Source organism: Heloderma suspectum, chromosome 4 (genome assembly GCF_057233095.1).
Source record: "Heloderma suspectum isolate Gila_16-S chromosome 4, 16-S_ref, whole genome shotgun sequence".
Lineage (NCBI taxonomy): Eukaryota > Metazoa > Chordata > Lepidosauria > Squamata > Helodermatidae > Heloderma > Heloderma suspectum.
Genome location: NC_139461.1, coordinates 47,469,721 through 47,486,824, shown reverse-complemented (window position 1 = coordinate 47,486,824; position 17,104 = coordinate 47,469,721). Strand labels below are relative to the sequence as shown.

Below are 17,104 nucleotides of genomic sequence, written 5' to 3'. Positions count from 1 at the left end.
GTATGATAATCCCATGGCCCACTCCCAATTTCTTAACTTCAGTTAGGTGCGCAACCTGTGTTACATCTGCACTAAGCCATTAAGTATAGAACGAAAACATGAAACTGCGTAATGTGTGGCATATTTCAGACCATATTGGTCTCTGCATGGCCAAAAAGACTGACATGTGCTGCCCACTCTTCCCAGTTAATAACCAGTATGCACCACAGGGCACTCAAAGCGAATTCACTTTTCTCTAGGATCATTCCTCTCCTCTGAGTCGATCTGCTATAATACCCAACTGGGAAAGCAGAAAGCTGCTGTCTGGACAAGGCTTCTATGAACTAAATCAGTGACAATCTGTATTGAACAAGAACATTTGTTCCCTTAGATAATACAGACACTAGCTGTAAATAATCCAAATGGCCCCTTTTCATCCCTGTGCTTCAAATCCATGGCTTAGAAGAGCTCCCAGACTTTGTCAAGCATTTGATTTTTTGTCTTGTTTTTTTGTAGAGAATATTGTTCTTACTGTAAAGGGTTTGTGCTCAAGAGAAGGATTTATTGTAGAAGACTGAATCCACAGGTAGGAAATCAATATTCAAGTTTCATTCAATATCCTTTCCTCTCGCTAGAACTATTTATAATCTAAACAACTTTTTATAATAACTTCAGTTATCCTTAAGAGTAAGGAACGGTTGTCTCTTGCACGCTTCCTGTGTGTTTGCTTGCAATGGTCAAAGTAAATTGTACAAAACATTCACTACCATTTGTTTTAAGCAAGAATAAAGGGTTTTCAATGTTCTAATGAAAACAGAAAGTTCATGTGCATGTATTGCCAATATAATACTCCCTTCTTGCCTTGCTAGAAATATTCAGAATAGAATTTGGTGCCAATGGCTGTATCATGACAGAGCATCTGGGATTAGTACAGGGAGTCCTTTCCCTTTCATACTGACCTGCCATGGTATTTGGAATTTTCCATACTGTCTGACCAATAGCAAAAGTGAATGACCCTCATCCCTAAAGTTCACAATACACTAATGGCTTTCTCCTGAGTTTGTGATTGTAGTTAAAAGGTTAAAAAAAAAAAAAAGTGGTTAATAATCTTTCATGTTCCCTATTATTACTTGGCATTATCTAGTTCAGGGGCAGGCAAACTGGTGCCCCCTGGTGTTTTAGACTAGCATGGCCAATGGTCAGGGATTATGGGAGTTATAATCCAAAACATCTGGAGGACACCAACTTGGTACAGTACCTAAAATATATATTTGCACACTGCCTAACCACGAAAAACTCTTCTTTACAAGATCCATGAAAAAAAACATATCCATAGTTAAGCAATACCTTGGATTTTGGAATTTCAACTCATGAAGCAGCATAGCTATCTTTGTTTTTAAATGTTCTTTACAAATTTCTCTCTCCCTCCTTCCTATCTCTTATACACAATCAGATCCTAAAACTACATCAGCAGAAAAAGTGCTTAGGAAGACTGAAGCATAGCAAATGCTACAACATGCTACAACATACAATATATGCTGTTTCCACATTTAGAAACAAAACTGTTTAAGGTTGAATGTTAAACCTCAGTTCAAAGCAGTCCTCCTTTCACAGTCTGTTGAAACTGTTATAGTCAACTTTGTTCCTTATGCAAGAATATTCTCCATTGCAAATGCTCCTTTAAAAAAGGGGGGGGGAGACTTTTTGAAAGCCATTAAAAAGGGGATACAAAAGGGTTGAGGAAATAAGGATAAAGAAAATTAGGAAAGTCACAAAGATCAGGATTAGCTTTAACAAGGAAAATTCCAGGTTACTAAATTAAGGTCTTGCTGCTGTTCATGTTCCTCTGAGTTTTTCCAGTCTATGTCATTTCCCATTTTCATTGATAAGAATGGACTTATCTTTTGATTTTAATAGATTTTAATCAGGCACAAAATACGAGGAATACAGACTTCTCATTACATGAAGTCAGACACCTTGGGACCATGCACAAAGTTCATCTGACAAGAACATCCCTCAAACTGGTGGCATCATACACAGAAATTCCAGTTGAGCCCAACTCTGTTGGTCATGCAAAGCTTCCACCAGATCTGCCTTTCCTATAGAAATCCTAAACATATCACTATGCTGGTTCCAGTATGAGAAGAATCCAGGTGCTCGAATGACTTCTAGCAGCCTTTCACAAATGCAGATTTGTAGAAAAGCTTTACAAGCATTACACTTCATGAGAAAAAATAAATACAGTTAACATAAAATGATGTTTGTAGGTTAAACATAGCTTTCTGCTAGCTACATATTTGCTCCTAGCATTAGCAGTACTATAGCCAAGGCATAATACCCCATGGTTATCTTCCTAACTGAGGCACACATTTTTAAAATTAATATTGCCTGGGTATTAATGCATACCAGATGGTTATAAAATGTTTTCACCACTGTGCTTTAGCTTGCTATAATTACTGAGGTTTCCACACATTCAGTCTCCATCAAGCTGAAAAGCTGGAGACAATTTGAAATGATCAAACAGTATGAAATTATTTTGTTTAGGGGCTTCAAGGATGCAGAGTTATACAATTCAGTAAAGACTGGAAATGATTAAATATTAAAGCAGAAGTGGACAGCAGCCTACAGGCTGCATGCACTCCCCCATTCCTTTTCTACACCCCCCACCCATGCCACTGCTCCCCAAATTTGGCAACACGGGGGGGGGGAGCCTCCTTTCAAAAACATCAATTTGCGGTTTGCCACCAACGTCCAGTGGTGCGGTGGCAAAAAGGGGCTGTTTTAAAGCAAAATAGCTTCCTTTTCCCACCACTGCAGTGCCGCTGGATTTCAGCAGCATTTTCAGTAGCACGGTGAAGTTAAGGGTGCAGCTCCTGGTGGGATCTGGGAGTTAAAGCAGACCCCCAAGTCCTGCAAGTTACCCACCCCTGTGTTAAAGCAAAGTTAATTGTTGTCCTTTATTTGCAGTATCCTTTACCAGGTAACTTTCTTGTCTTACCTATCCTGTCTATAGACCAAAACCTAGCAGGTAATATTACAAACTCAGCCTTGTAACTGGAGCTACAGTTTCAGTTTAAAGGTAGCTGTCACTATGCCTCTCCTAAGGGAAGCATTTACCACTTCCAAGGTTCATACAACCAGCCCATATCTGGCAGACGTTATTAGCCAGGAAGGGCAAGGATCTGAAGAGCAAGTTCTGCTGGGATGCCAAAGCTCTCTGAGCATCGCCAGTGGCCAGCACAACTGTGAGGAGGATGCCCGCCTCCCTCCAAGTAGCTTGTTCACATCCTCAGGTTGCACGTGCTGAAAGTATCCAATACAACATGACCAGCCAGAGCTGTGGCCATATCCATGTCTGACAAATCAGAATGGATGCAAGTGATTTTATCTGTGAAGTGCAATGCAGACTGCTCACAGAAGGCCTTTTTGGATTCCATTGTTTGATTCCGTGAGCCAATATGCAAAAGATTCTTCAGCACATGGAAATGGCCCACTGGCCATCATTCTACTGGAAAACTAAGCTTTCTTTGCTGCCATCACTGCCACAGAATAAGCCCTGTAACTGTTTCTTGCCTGTGTTTAGTCATGCTTGTCATAAGTCTACCACCACCCGCACTCTGGTTGTCAATCCAACTGTTTCATTGCCTGCAGCTCTCCTAAAAACCAGGTAGCTAACCAGGGATGGCTGGTGAATCCAGTTTCGCTGGGGAGGAGATTCCATTCTGGGTTTTAGTTACAGCCAGCCAGAAGTCTAAAGGAGCTATCCAAAGTGCTGCACCCATATCAGGGATAGGGCTTAGCACCTTGGATAGCTCTTCTAGATTTCTGGCTGGTTGTAACTAAAACCCAGAATGGAACTTCCACTCCACCAAAACTGGATTCATCAGCTTCTCCTGGAGCTGATACATTTGGGAGTGATCATATTGATGGCCCTTGCAGAGATGTAAAATTTCTAGAAATTTGAAGCCATGGGAAAAAATGTGTTTTCCTGGGTTTTTTTCCAGAAAAAAGGGGAAAAATTGGGAAAAAATGAAAAATAAGCAATACTTCTTTTTTTAGCACTCCTTACAGGTCTAAAGTCACTTTGTTGTTTTAGGACAGCCTTCCCCAACCTGGTGCCCTCCAGACGATTTGGACCTGAGCTCCTGTCAGCCTCAGGCAGGATGGCCAATGGTCAGGAATGCTGGCCACTGCAGTCCAAAACATCTGTAGGGCACCAAGTTGAGGAAGGCTGTTTTGGGAACATAAAGAAGCCTTTATGTTCCTAAAATTATGTATAACATGGTTTGCTCATAAAATTCTCATTAGATCTGAAAACTTTAAAAAGTAACTCAGTAAATTTGCAATTATTATTTGAATAAACTATACTTCTATAATTTAATATGCCAAACATGATTAATTTTAGGAGCAAACCAAATTATACGTAATGTATTTTAGATTCCTAGTTGGTGTCTGACCAGAGGGAACTTCAGCAAGTAGTTCCTGAAACATCTGAATCATCCTAGAAGCCAGAAGAAGCAGGAAGAACTGGAGGGAGAGCACGACAAGTCCAGAAACACAGGACTTTGTAGAACAAAACCTAAACTGTCAAGAATGCTCATTTTCTTCCATATTATGATGTGGTGATTCTGTTCATATGTTGGGAAACTGAGCATGACTTGGAACATCCCAAAATGCCTATCAGTAAAAGATACATTGGATCAACAATTTTAATAAGAAATGGAAGAAATAACTGTGCTGAGAATCTTACACAGAATATTAAAAAACATTTCCTCCCATGGTTTCATTATTTCCAGATATTTTGCATCTCTAGTCTTTCTTTTAAAGTCTCGTTATTACATAGATTTTAGAAATCATTTGGGGGAGGAATAAAGGCTTGGATGCTGTAAAGAACAATATTGTTTAGGAACCTGGAATGTCAGATCAATGAATCAAGGTAAGCTGGAGGTGGTCAAACATGAGATGGCAAGATTGAACATCGACATCTTGGGAATCAGCGAACTAAAATGGACAGGCATGGGCGAATTTAATTCAGGTGACTATCATATCTACTATTGTGGGCAAGAATCCCTTAGAAGAAATGGAGTAGCACTCATAGTCAACAAAAGGGTGGGAAAAGCAGTACTGGGGTACAATCTTAAAAATGATAGAATGATCTCAGTACAAATCCAAGGCAAACCATTCAACATCACAGTAATTCAAGTCTATGCCCCAACCACTGAGGCCGAAGAAGCTGAGGTTGATCGGTTCTATGAAGACCTACAACACCTTCTAGAACTAACACCAAAAAAAGATGTCCTCTTCATCATAGGGGATTGGAATGCTAAAGTAGGAAGTCAAGAAATCACCGGGATAACAGGCAGGCATGGCCTTGGTGTACAAAATGAAGCAGGACAAAAGCTAATAGAGTTTTGCCAAGAGAACATGCTGATCATAGCAAACACTCTTTTCCAACAGCACAAGAGGCGACTCTACACATGGACGTCACCAGATGGTCAATATCGAAATCAGATTGATTATGTCCTTTGCAGCCAAAGATGGAGAAGCTCCATACAGTCAGTAAAAACAAGACCTGGAGCTGACTGTGGCTCAGATCATGAGCTGCTTCTTGCAAAATTTCGGCTTAAATTGAAGAACGTCGGGAAAACCACTAAACCATTCAGGTATGACCTAAATTATATCCCTGATGAATATACAGTGGAGGTGAGGAATAGATTTCAGGGATTAGACCTGATAGACAGAGTGCCTGAGGAACTATGGACGGAGGTCCGTAACATTGTTCAGGAGGCAGCAACGAAATCCATCCCAAAGAAAAAGAAATGCAAGAAAGCAAAGTGGCTGTCTGATGAGGCTTTACAAGTAGCTGAGGAAAGAAGGGAAGTGAAAAGCAAGGGAGAAAGGGGAAGATATATCCAACTGAATGCAGAGTTCCAGAGAATAGCAAGGAGAGACAAGAAGGCCTTCTTAAATGAACAATGCAAAGAAATCGAGGAAAACAACAGAATGGGAAAGACTAGAGATCTCTTCAAGAAAATTGGAGATCTCAAGGGAACGTTTTGTGCAAAGATGGGCATGATCAAGGACAAAGAAGGCAGGGACCTAACAGAAGCAGATGAGATTAAGAAGAGGTGGCAAGAATACACAGAAGAACTATACAGGAAAGATCTGAATGTCCCTGATAGCCATGATAGTGCGCTCACTGAACTTGAGCCGGACATCCTCGAGAGTGAAGTCAAGTGGGCCTTAGGAAGCATTAGTAACAACAAAGCTAGCGGAGATGACAGTATTCCAGCCGATCTATTTAAAATCCTAAAAGATGATGCTGTTAAAGTGCTGCATTCAATATGCCAACAAATCTGGAACACTCAACAGTGGCCACAAGAGTGGAAAAGGTCAGTTTACATTCCAATTCCAAAGAAGGGCAACGCCAAAGAGTGTTCAAACTACCGCACAATTGCGCTCATTTCACATGCCAGCAAGGTGATGCTCAAAATCCTACAAGCTAGGCTTCAGCAGTATGCAAACCGAGAACTACCGGAAGTACAAGCTGGGTTTAGAAGAGGCAGAGGAACTAGAGATCAAATCGCCAACATTCGCTGCATCATGGAGAAAGCAAGAGAATTCCAGAAAAACGTCTATTTCTGCTTCATTGACTACGCTAAAGCCTTTGATTGTGTGGATCACAACAAACTGTGGCAAATTCTGAAAGTGATGGGAGTACCAGACCACCTTACCTGTCTCCTGAGAAACCTGTACAAGGGTCAAGAAGCAACAGTAAGAACCAGACATGGAACAACTGATTGGTTCAAAATTGGGAAAGGAGTACGACAAGGCTGCATATTGTCACCCTGCTTATTTAACTTATATGCAGAGTACATCATGAGAAATGCTGGGTTGGATGAATCAGAGGTCGGAATTAAGATTGCTGGGAGAATTATCAACAACCTCCGATATGCAGACGATACCACCCTAATGGCAGAAAGCGAAGAGGATCTAAAGAGCCTCTTGTTGAGGGTGAAAGAGGAGAGTGCAAAAGCTGGCTTGAAACTCAACATTAAAAAAACTAAGATCATGGCATCTGGCCCCATCACTTCCTGGCATATAGAAGGGGAAGAAATGGCAGCAGTGACAGATTTTACTTTCTTGGGCTCCAAGATCACCGCAGACGGTGACTGTAGCCATGAAATTAAAAGACGCTTGCTCCTTGGGAGGAAAGCTATGGCCAACCTAGACAGCATAGTAAGAAGCAGAGACATCACCTTGCTGACAAAGGTCCGTCTAATCAAAGCTATGGTTTTCCCAGTAGTAATGTATGGCTGTGAGAGCTGGACTATAAGGAAGGCTGAGCGCCGAAGAATTGATGCTTTCGAACTGTGGTGCTGGAGAAGACTCTTACGAGTGCCCTGGACTGCAAGGAGGTCAAATCAGTCCATCCTAAAGGAAATCAACCCTGAGTGCTCATTGGAAGGACAGATACTGAAGCTGAAGCGCAAATATTTTGACCACCTAATGTGAAGAGAAAACTCCCTGGAAAAGACCCTGATGCTGGGAAAGACTGAAGGCCAAAGGAGAAGGGGACGGCAGAGGATGAGATGGCTACATAGCATCACTGATGCAATGAATATGGACTTGAGCACGCTCCAGGAGAGAGCGCAGGACAGGAAGGCCTGGCGTGCTGTGGTCCATGGGGTCACAAAGAGTCGGACACGACTGAACGACTGAACAACAACAAAAGGCTTGGTAACAACCTTGTCTTAAATTCTAAAAGAAAATATTTCATAATCCAAAAATGTTCAATGTTTCCAATTTTTTTGGAAAAACAAAACAAATGGTCCTTGGGGGGGGGGAACTATTGTTTTCCCCAAATTTTTCTGTTTTCGTTTTTGTTTTCCCAGGCCTTCACATCTCTAGGCCCTAGTAATAACAACAATTCTGTCCCATGAAGAAGTGCCTCAGCAGAACCAACCACTAAGACTGCAGGACATTTCCCCAGAGACCTCAGGAAACCCTCTGGATCCGTCAGTCTCTGAGGGTCAACCATAAGAATAGGTCCTCCACCCCTTCCAGATCACCAAGTGTTCACAAAATCTGAATCAGGAAATAATCTCTTCATGACAACAGATCCATTACAGCAGAGGTGTTGAACCTCTTTCAGAATGAGGGAGGAGGAATTCCATTTTGGACAAGCTCTCGGGGGCTGTATTCCAATGCTGGGTGGGGTCAAGGGCAGAAAGATGGGGGGGAAAATACCAGCATATTGTAGCTTAAAGCTCTTCCTGCCAGTAACTGAGGCTTAGGAGAGGCACTTCAACTTTGTAGAATGGGGGAGGGGGACTGCACAAAAGCCAGGAATCACCAAATGACTGATGGTCACAGAAAGGAGCACGGCCACCTGAGGAGGGCCAGATTTGGCCCCCAGGCCTGATGTTCTCCACCTGTGCATTACAGGCTCCCATACTCATAGATCATTATCCCCTAGTCAGTATTGGTGAAGCGCTCCAAGTTCCACAGAGGCTCAGGTCATCTCAGAAACCAGATCACACCAATCCCTTGCTCCTCTCCCCAAATTTGGAGCTAGATGGGGTGGGGATTTCTCTGCAGATCCGCTGGGATGCCAAAGCCCTCTGAGCATCTCCAATGACCAGCATGAGAGAATGACACTCGCCTCCCTCTTCCGCCTCAAATGTGGAGCTTGGGAGGGCAGCAGGGAGTTGACCTCTCATGCAGAGTTGCAATGCAGTGTAAGGGACAAAGGGAGGGGCAGAGACGTGGTAACCACAAGTTTTGGCTTGGCTACCAGGACCAATCAAAAATTGTGGGCCCTTGAGGAGCAACCTTAAGCCAATATTGTAACATATAAGGGCATCACCATTTATTTAATCGATTTATATATATACCACTTATATTAAAAGACATCACTAGTCCCAGACATATTAATAGAGAATGCAGGTAGATGTTGTATTATGGGAACTACTACCTTGTATTTTGCATGCCAAAAGTTTCCTTTGTGACCAGTTGCTCCAATCCAGTTTCTAGCCTGTGTAGGAATTGTGATGTGTGCCCAGAGATCCCACATAGACAAGAATTCACCAGGATCTCTCAGAACTGCAAGAGTTTATCTGGTTACCTCAGAGGAGAGGTCAGCTTTGCACATACTTCACATGTGTTTGTGCAGAGCCATCTCTTCCATAGAAGTGAATTTGGAAATCTCAGTTGCACAGAAATTCTGAAATGAAAGCAGCGTATTACTGTTAGATTAATTATGGATTTCTGTATTTGTGTGTAAGTTACTTCAAGGCTGTTTTCTGTGGTGGGGAATGGCACATAAATTTTAATCATCAGCATCAGCAACAGCATCTCCATAAGAACATCAGAAGAGCCCTGCTGGATCAGACCAAGAGTCCATCTAGTCCAGCATTCTGTTCATACAGTGGTGAGCCAGCTGCCCATGGGAAGCCCACAAGCAGGACATGAGTGCAACAGCACCCTCCCACCCATGTTCCCCAGCAACTGGTGCACTTAGGCCCACTGCCTCTGGTACAAGAGAACTGCCTGGCAATCTCTTTTTCCTCTGTTAATCTTCCCAGTGTTAGTTCCTCACTATCAACTGAGTAAAGTTATTGTTTATTATTCTAATAACTGAGGCATGTTGTAATAACTTCTCAGCATATACAGATATGGCAGGTAAATCCCTGTGTGTGAAGATGTGAACATACTAAACTGGCATCAAGATTCTTTTAAAAATTCATTGCCTGAGGAATTCATTCTTTGCAAATTCCAATATGAACTGACCTGTTCCGCAACTACTAGCCTAATGTGTGGATCAGAACACAAGTCATCCTTCAGATTTTGCATTCCTCCACATTTTGTAATGCAGTTCTTGGCTCAAAAAATATAGCAAGATGCATTATTTAATCATGCAAATTTTAAAATTTTAAAATTAAAAATTCACAGATTAATATGGAAATGGGTCAGAATGACATGCGAACATGACACAGATCAGAAACAGACTGAACCATCCATCCCTAGTTTCTTTTGCCATGTCAGTTTGTGCATGTGTTCTGAGAGCTCTTATGAACTATTCATACCTATATTAAATAAGAAGATGTAAATGCTTTATGTTTACTCACACAGAAACATAAGACAACATTATGCCAACTAAAAATGTCAAGATGGGGTCCCTAAAGTTTTAGTGTTAAAATGTTAAACATGCAATAGGATATACAAATAACATATCCATTAGCGGAAAGTTATTCAGAGCAGAAAAGAGGAGAAATGAAAAGAAGGAAAATATCTAAAAAGCATCCTGTGATTAATTAAGATAAAATAGTTCTATAGCCTATTTCAAAACTTAGAAAACTCCTTTCCTTTCCTGTTTCCAAAATGGATTCCCTTTTGTAATTTTTTTGGGGGGGGCTTAGCGAATAGGGGAAAAAATATACTTCGTCTCCAACTCACTAAGCAAACATGCTCCTGAAACTGCTGATGCCAATCTCAGACTGGAAAAATCATTTCATTCCACTTGCTCATGCATTATTGCATTGAAAAGCAAGACAAGCAAGAAGGCCTCATGGGTGCTCTTAGGGAAGGTGAATGGGTCAGACATCCCTGAACTTTAGGCATTTAGAGAATCCAGCAACAGGCATCACCTTCGTTTTAGAATCAGAAACTACTGGCTGCCTTCTAAGGAGTCTAGATTTCGGCAACATAATGCAGGATTTAATAGAGAGGGTATAGGTTAGAGACAAGGTTCTCTGTAAGCAAACATGAATGAGCTTTTGACAGCAGAATGCTGCTTCGACTGCTAGAGGCTTTTAAATGCTACATTTTAGCGGTGGTTTGGGAAGAAACTGTATATTTCATCAGAGGAATATTACCTATTGCAGGTTGACAGTAAAGGAAGTTATAAATGATGGGAAAGATAGCTGCTACTTTTAGGGTAGAATCCAGTGGGGTACTTATGCCTCCACCGATTATCTTGTAACCAGGTGATTCTCTTGTGCAAGGAGCGGGTCCCACCAATTCTATTGCACAAGTGAGACCCACTGCTTGCACAACTGTGATTTAGCGCTTCCCAGAGGAAGCCCAGAAACGAGCAGAAATGCTTGTTTCTAGATTGGGGCAGGTCAGCAGAGCTCCCAAATGCAAGCTCTGCCAACTGTCTGGATCCAGAAATGACTGTTTTCACTCGTTTATGGTTGCCCCAGAAGAGCTAAATCTTCCTTCTGCAAGCGGTGAGTCCCACTTGCAGACAGGAACTGGTAAGATGTAAGGGAATCGGTGGAGATGTGGGTTCTGCCCTTAGACTCCAGGAAGCAGGTGTAAAGTACGGTTAAGTACCTTGGTCAAACCATGTAGAAAAATATGGAACTTCATTCTAAGTTAAATAACTTGGGACCGTTCACTAGTTAAGTGATTGACAAAGAAGCTAACACTGCAGTATCAAATGGATTTATGGCTGTGTTGACTTTTAAAGAAAAATACATGCACAGACATCACTACCATCTGGCACATGCTTTGATTCAATAGTTTCGCATTCACCATTTAACACTTTTTGAAAAATATACTTAAAGTTAATGGAGAAGGTGACTTCCAGTGACGTTTCACAAGCAATGGTGCAAAGGATGGTGCTAGATAATCTGTTGGCCTGACTCAGTAATGCTGTCCTTATGATTTAATATTCAGGAAAAAATAGCTTAATCTGAACAAAGTGATATTTAGTCACCTTTTAAACATTTATTTTATTTAAAACTATTTCTAAGCTGCCTTTAAGGGTGGAACCCTCTAATGTAATGTGCAATACACAAAATCAATGGGAGTTTTGCATTGACATCAATTGGAAGTGGGCTCCAATCTTAAATACTAACTTGAATAAATCTCACTGAGTTCAATGGAAATGACTTCGAGGTATTTGTACAATCCTGTGTCCCATTATAATCCACTGAAATTAACAAACATAAATTCTGCCCTGTTATTTGTATTTATTTATGTGTCATCAATATACATTGTGCTTTTGAGTATAAGGAGGCGGGGGAGACAGAAGTCTATGCTTCAAGGAGCATATAATCTAAATTCTGATAATGTGATAGTCAACAAAGCTATAAGACAGATGGTGGAAACAAGCAAAAAGACATAATGAGAGGTGAAGGAGAATGGGAGATGTAGCGACTTGCCTCTGAACTCCACTCACCTTGCTAAACCTTTTGACTTATGCAAGGGTTCCAGTTTACATAATCCATAGGTGTATGGTGTTGGATGCCCAAAATGTTTCTCCTAGGGACGGGGGAGAAATCTGTTTGGTTCACATTTTAATGCGAACTTATCTAATTCTGCACTGTAAAACCAATTTGCACTTTCAAATATGTGAACTGAAACTCATCCTTCAAATTTCACAGTTCTCAAAATTTTGCAGTGGAAATCTCCAATCAGAAAATGCATACAAAAATTCTTTTGATTCTGAGCGCAGGGAGATAGCAGCTCAGATTCAGAAGGGGAGCAGCCAGAACTAGAGGAGGCATTTTCACAAGCCAGTTCAGATATGGGTAGGCGTGCTTCTCAGGTTACCAACTCCCAGATGGCTGGGCATGATGCTTCCTCCTTGCCCCCCTCACTGTGAGAAGCAGTGAGCAGGAGAAGGAGGGGATTGGAGACTGTGACCTAAGAGATGTGAAGCGGCGGCACAGAACTAAGAGGGAAACGTCAAGGGCAGAGCTCAGACGGTCGAACCGTTTAGCAATGCATGAGAGGCTACACAGGGAAGCATCATGTGAGAGGCTACGCAGGGGCAGAACCCCTCTCCCTAAGTTAGCCTAGCCAGATATCCTCCCTTTCAAACTGCGGGCAACTTTCGGTGATCCCATTTGAATCCCCTGGAGGCATTTCTTTGTAGCCAGAGAGTCTTTGAGGATTTGCATCTGTAATGAACCTGTGAATAATGAATTAAAAGGCATGAGACTGAAGCCGCTCATTTTGTGTGTGTGAGAGTGCTTAATGAAAGAGGGGCCCAAGGAATTTGTGACACAGGGTTGGGCCTATAGCTGGGCTCCAGGCCCCCTGCCCTTTCCTCCAGGGGCTCCTGTGATGGGGAACATGGGGGACTGGAGTCCTCCATTTCCTGCCCTTTCTGAGGCTCCTAATGGGGCTGTGGGCCTTGAGAGGAGAGCAAAATGCTCCTTGGAGGGAGAGGAGGCAATGGAAGCTGCTGCCGCCTCTCATGGGCAACGCTGCCTGGTGAGGTATCGCTCTGCTGTGTCTGCATGGTTGTTGGCAGGGAGGGCCGATAGCGGCGCCTTCCTCGAGCCACAGATGAAGATTCTCTCCACTTCGCAGGGGCGGAGCTGGAGCATTGGGGCTTCCCCAGAGCCTGTGTGACAGCAGGTAAGAAGCCCCCCTGGGGGGGGGTCCTGGATCCTTTTCCCCACTGCAAGCTGGCCCTCTGTATGCCAGAGAAGCAGTTGCCTCCCCTGCATCATGACTGAAAATCGCTACTTCTTTGGCCTTCTTCTTCTTCTTCTTTATAGTTGCTCTTGCATGCGAGAGCCTCGGAGAAGCTGCCTTCTTCCACAAGGCAGGAAGTAAAATTGGTGAGCATGGGGGAGGCTTCACCTCCTCCGGAAGTTCTTCTTGGAGACTGCCTTCCCAGCCCCGGAGGCTGGGCCTTCCCCGTACTAGCTGGCCTCCTGCACTCAGTGAGTGTCAGGTTTCCCTTTTGCCCCTGCTGTAAACTTCAGAACCCAAATCAAAACACAGACAAAAGCCTTCAATTCTCAGCTTTTACTCCACTACTTCAATGGGTCATACAGATGCAAAATGGTCAGTGACTCACAGTCTACAAAAGAAACGCCTTCAGGGAGTTCAAAGGAAAACTACAAAAGCCGCCCATCGTTGGAAGAAAAGGTGACTGAACTATCCTAACTTAAGGGGCGGGGAGAGATCTCCCTCTCTCTTGTGACACATAGAATCATAGAATAGTAGGGTTGGAAGGGGTCTACAAGGCCATCGAGTCCAACCCCCTGCTCAATGCAGGAATCCAAGTCAGAGCATCCCTGACAGATGGCTGTCCAGCCTCGTCTTGAATGCCTCCAGTGTGGGAGAGCCCACCACCTCCCTAGGTAATTGGTTCCATTGTCATATTGCTCTAACACCTCTAAGTGCAGCTGTTGACACCGAGCCAATTGGGCAGACAGCCTAAGCTCTGCCCCTGCCATCTCTCTCTTGGCTCTGCATCTGCACCTGGTGTCTAAGAATTCAGGTTCTCCAACCCCCGCCTCCCCCTGTTCACTATCTCTCATAGGGCTGTGTGAAGAGGGACCCTCTCCATCCAGCTATGCCTCTGAAGCCTGGGAAACTTCCTCCCCCATGTTTTGTGGCCCTTCCTCAGAATCTGAACTGCTCTGCCACTCTCTCTGCTCAGAGGCAACCCCGACAGTGGGAGAATGATGTGCATAAATAGGAACACTACTTGCAAAAATTGTGTGCATCGTGCTATATGTGTATATTGCATTTTTGCAATTGCTTGCAAAAATGTGTAAAAAATATGTTTTAGGAAAAATGTGCACAAAATGCTTATGATGTTCCATGCTAATTTTAAAAAATCTCAAAGTCTGCAACAAACCAAACCTAATATTGGGGAAAAAAATAACAAACTGAGAGAAAAATTCTCAGATTCATCCTCCCTTAGTTTCTCCACCCAGCAAAAGCTCCTTTTGCATCACTCTTACAGAGTAGAAGAGATGTGGTAGTTGCTTCTCCAACAACTGGGCTAACAAACCTTCTAGTATCAAAGCAAGGAGATGAAAATTCCCCTTATACAGCTGAGAGGCCGATTATCCCTTTTCCATGCTTTGCTGCTGCACAACAAACTAAGATGCCTTTCTTGGGTATTGTTTTTTGTATTCACATTCTTCTCTCCAGTTTTCTATACACAAACTCCTCCCATTTACACTTTCACTTCCCTTTCTCTCTCCTCCACCCCAACCCCATGACTTGCAAGCAAATCCACTGGCAGGTAGAAGTCAGGCTATGGGGATGCACCTTCCTCTCCTTAGGGGTTGTCAGACTATCCCTTTGTGGCTTTGCTCACCTCATCCTCTGTTTGGTAGCTGGCACATGCAGCTCTTGAAAGGGAAGGGAGTGACCAGACTAACAACTAGGGATGGCAGAGAATTCCACCATGGACTCCAATGAGTCTCATTAAATGTCTTATGGTAGATTAACATCCATTTTGGCAAAAGGTGTAAGTAGTATTAATATCTATATCTGGCTGGATGGGTAGATAGATACTGTTAGAGAGGAACAAGAAAGGGGTGAAAGCAAGATCATAAATATGCAAATACTGTCAGTTGATCTTTTTTTTAAAGGTAGTAACAAGGCATATGACAGGGTAGAGTGGAAAATATTAAGGGCAGTAATAAGTTGGATTAATATATGACCTAATTATCAAAACTAGATGGAATCATATATACCCTATCATTTGCTCACACTCTTGTATGACTTTAAACATGACAGGCGGATAGGTGGAGGTGATAGGTGGAGCAATAGAAGTCAATGGGCAGTATCCAACAGGGGCCTTGCACACGCAGCCAGCCACACACATGACCTGCCCCTTCCAGAAATGAGCATTTCTGCTTGTTCGGGGGCTTGCCCCTGGAAGCTCTCCATCACAACCACAAATGGACCGTGACCAGTGGGGCAGGCTATACGTGCAAGGCCCCTGTTGGATACTGCCCATAGAGTTGGAACGCCGTTCCAACTGACAGTATTTATCTTTGCATATTATGATCAACTGACAGTATTTATCTTTGCTTATTATGATCTTGCTTTCACCCCTTTCTTGTTCTTCTCTAACAGTATCTATCTATCCATCCAGCCACATATAGATATTAACACTACTTACACCTTTTGCCAAAACGGATGTTAATCTACCATAAGACATTTAATGAGACTGTAAGACAGGATTTTTTCCAACTGTTTAAAAACCACAATCTTGTGCTTCTTCCCCAAATGGAGGAATTCTCTATACATTTCATGAAAAACTTTCACAACCTTGGAAGTATTACAGTAACAGTATTTTTAAAAAATATGTAGCAAATCCTTCCAGCACTAGATGTGTGTGTCTGTGTGTGTGTATTTAGTTTGCTTACTGAATCTGCAGTTTCTTACAATGCAGTTGGGGAATCTGGAAAATGCTCAGCTACATAGGGAAACTTATGTCTAACTCACCTAAAAAAGTTTAACTGTATTTGTTGAAGAATTCTCCAATGTATAAACCTTGTAGCAGAAGTCCACCAAGGTGGTGGGCAGGAACAACCATACATTTCTTTATGGTGACTGCCTGCTCCCGGATGCTTGACATGAAGTGAGGGAACCTTCCCCTTTCCAACCTTCTGTGCACACCGCAGAGAATGGAAGGGGTGTTCTTGCTTCATGTCTGGTAGGAGGGACAGACTGAGCCCCTCCTCTGAGTTCTCTGGCATGCACAGAAAATTCGTGTGAGGGTTGAGTCTCACTTTCCACTGGGCTATGGACACTTCAAAATAGTAAGACGCTCTTCCTGGTGCACTCTAGATATGTTGGAGTATAGCTCTCATAATCTTCAGCCAGCATATCCAATGTCCACACTGGCTGAGAATGTTGTGATCTGTATTCCACGCTGGCTGAGAATGATGTGATCTGTACTCCAACACATCTGGGAGGCACTAGGAAAGGGAAGAATGGACTAACCCTATCCATCCCACAAATCCTTTCTGTCTTCTAGAGGACTTAGGAGACAGGTTGGTGGAGGCCAAAAGGAAGTGGCTGGCTACCTAGTTTGGCTACATGTAATAACTGTAGTAAATGGCTACATTTACAAATTCCTCAACAGTTGTTTCATGTATCATTTTGTTGTTTGTATAGTGCCCCATACTCACCCTAGTTAATAATGTAGCAAAAATTTTACCTATCTCAAATGTACAAGAAGGACTTTTTCACATGACCAGTATCTTCATTTCCAGTCTTTCTTTTGTTCTCTGCCAATTTTGATTTTACATCCATTTCAAGACAAACATGTTTGGGGTAGGGTGGGGTGGGGTTATATGGACGTCTTAAAACTTTTTTTTCCTCTATCTTTCCTTTCTCTCTTCTT

General features: G+C 42.7%; 1 protein-coding gene across 2 annotated transcripts in view; it reads right to left on the bottom strand.

Annotated features, from left to right (window-relative positions):
- MMP16 (matrix metallopeptidase 16) overlaps positions 1-17,104 on the bottom strand; it is a 274,133-nt gene that overhangs the window by 137,964 nt on the left and 119,065 nt on the right. The window lies entirely within an intron of this gene.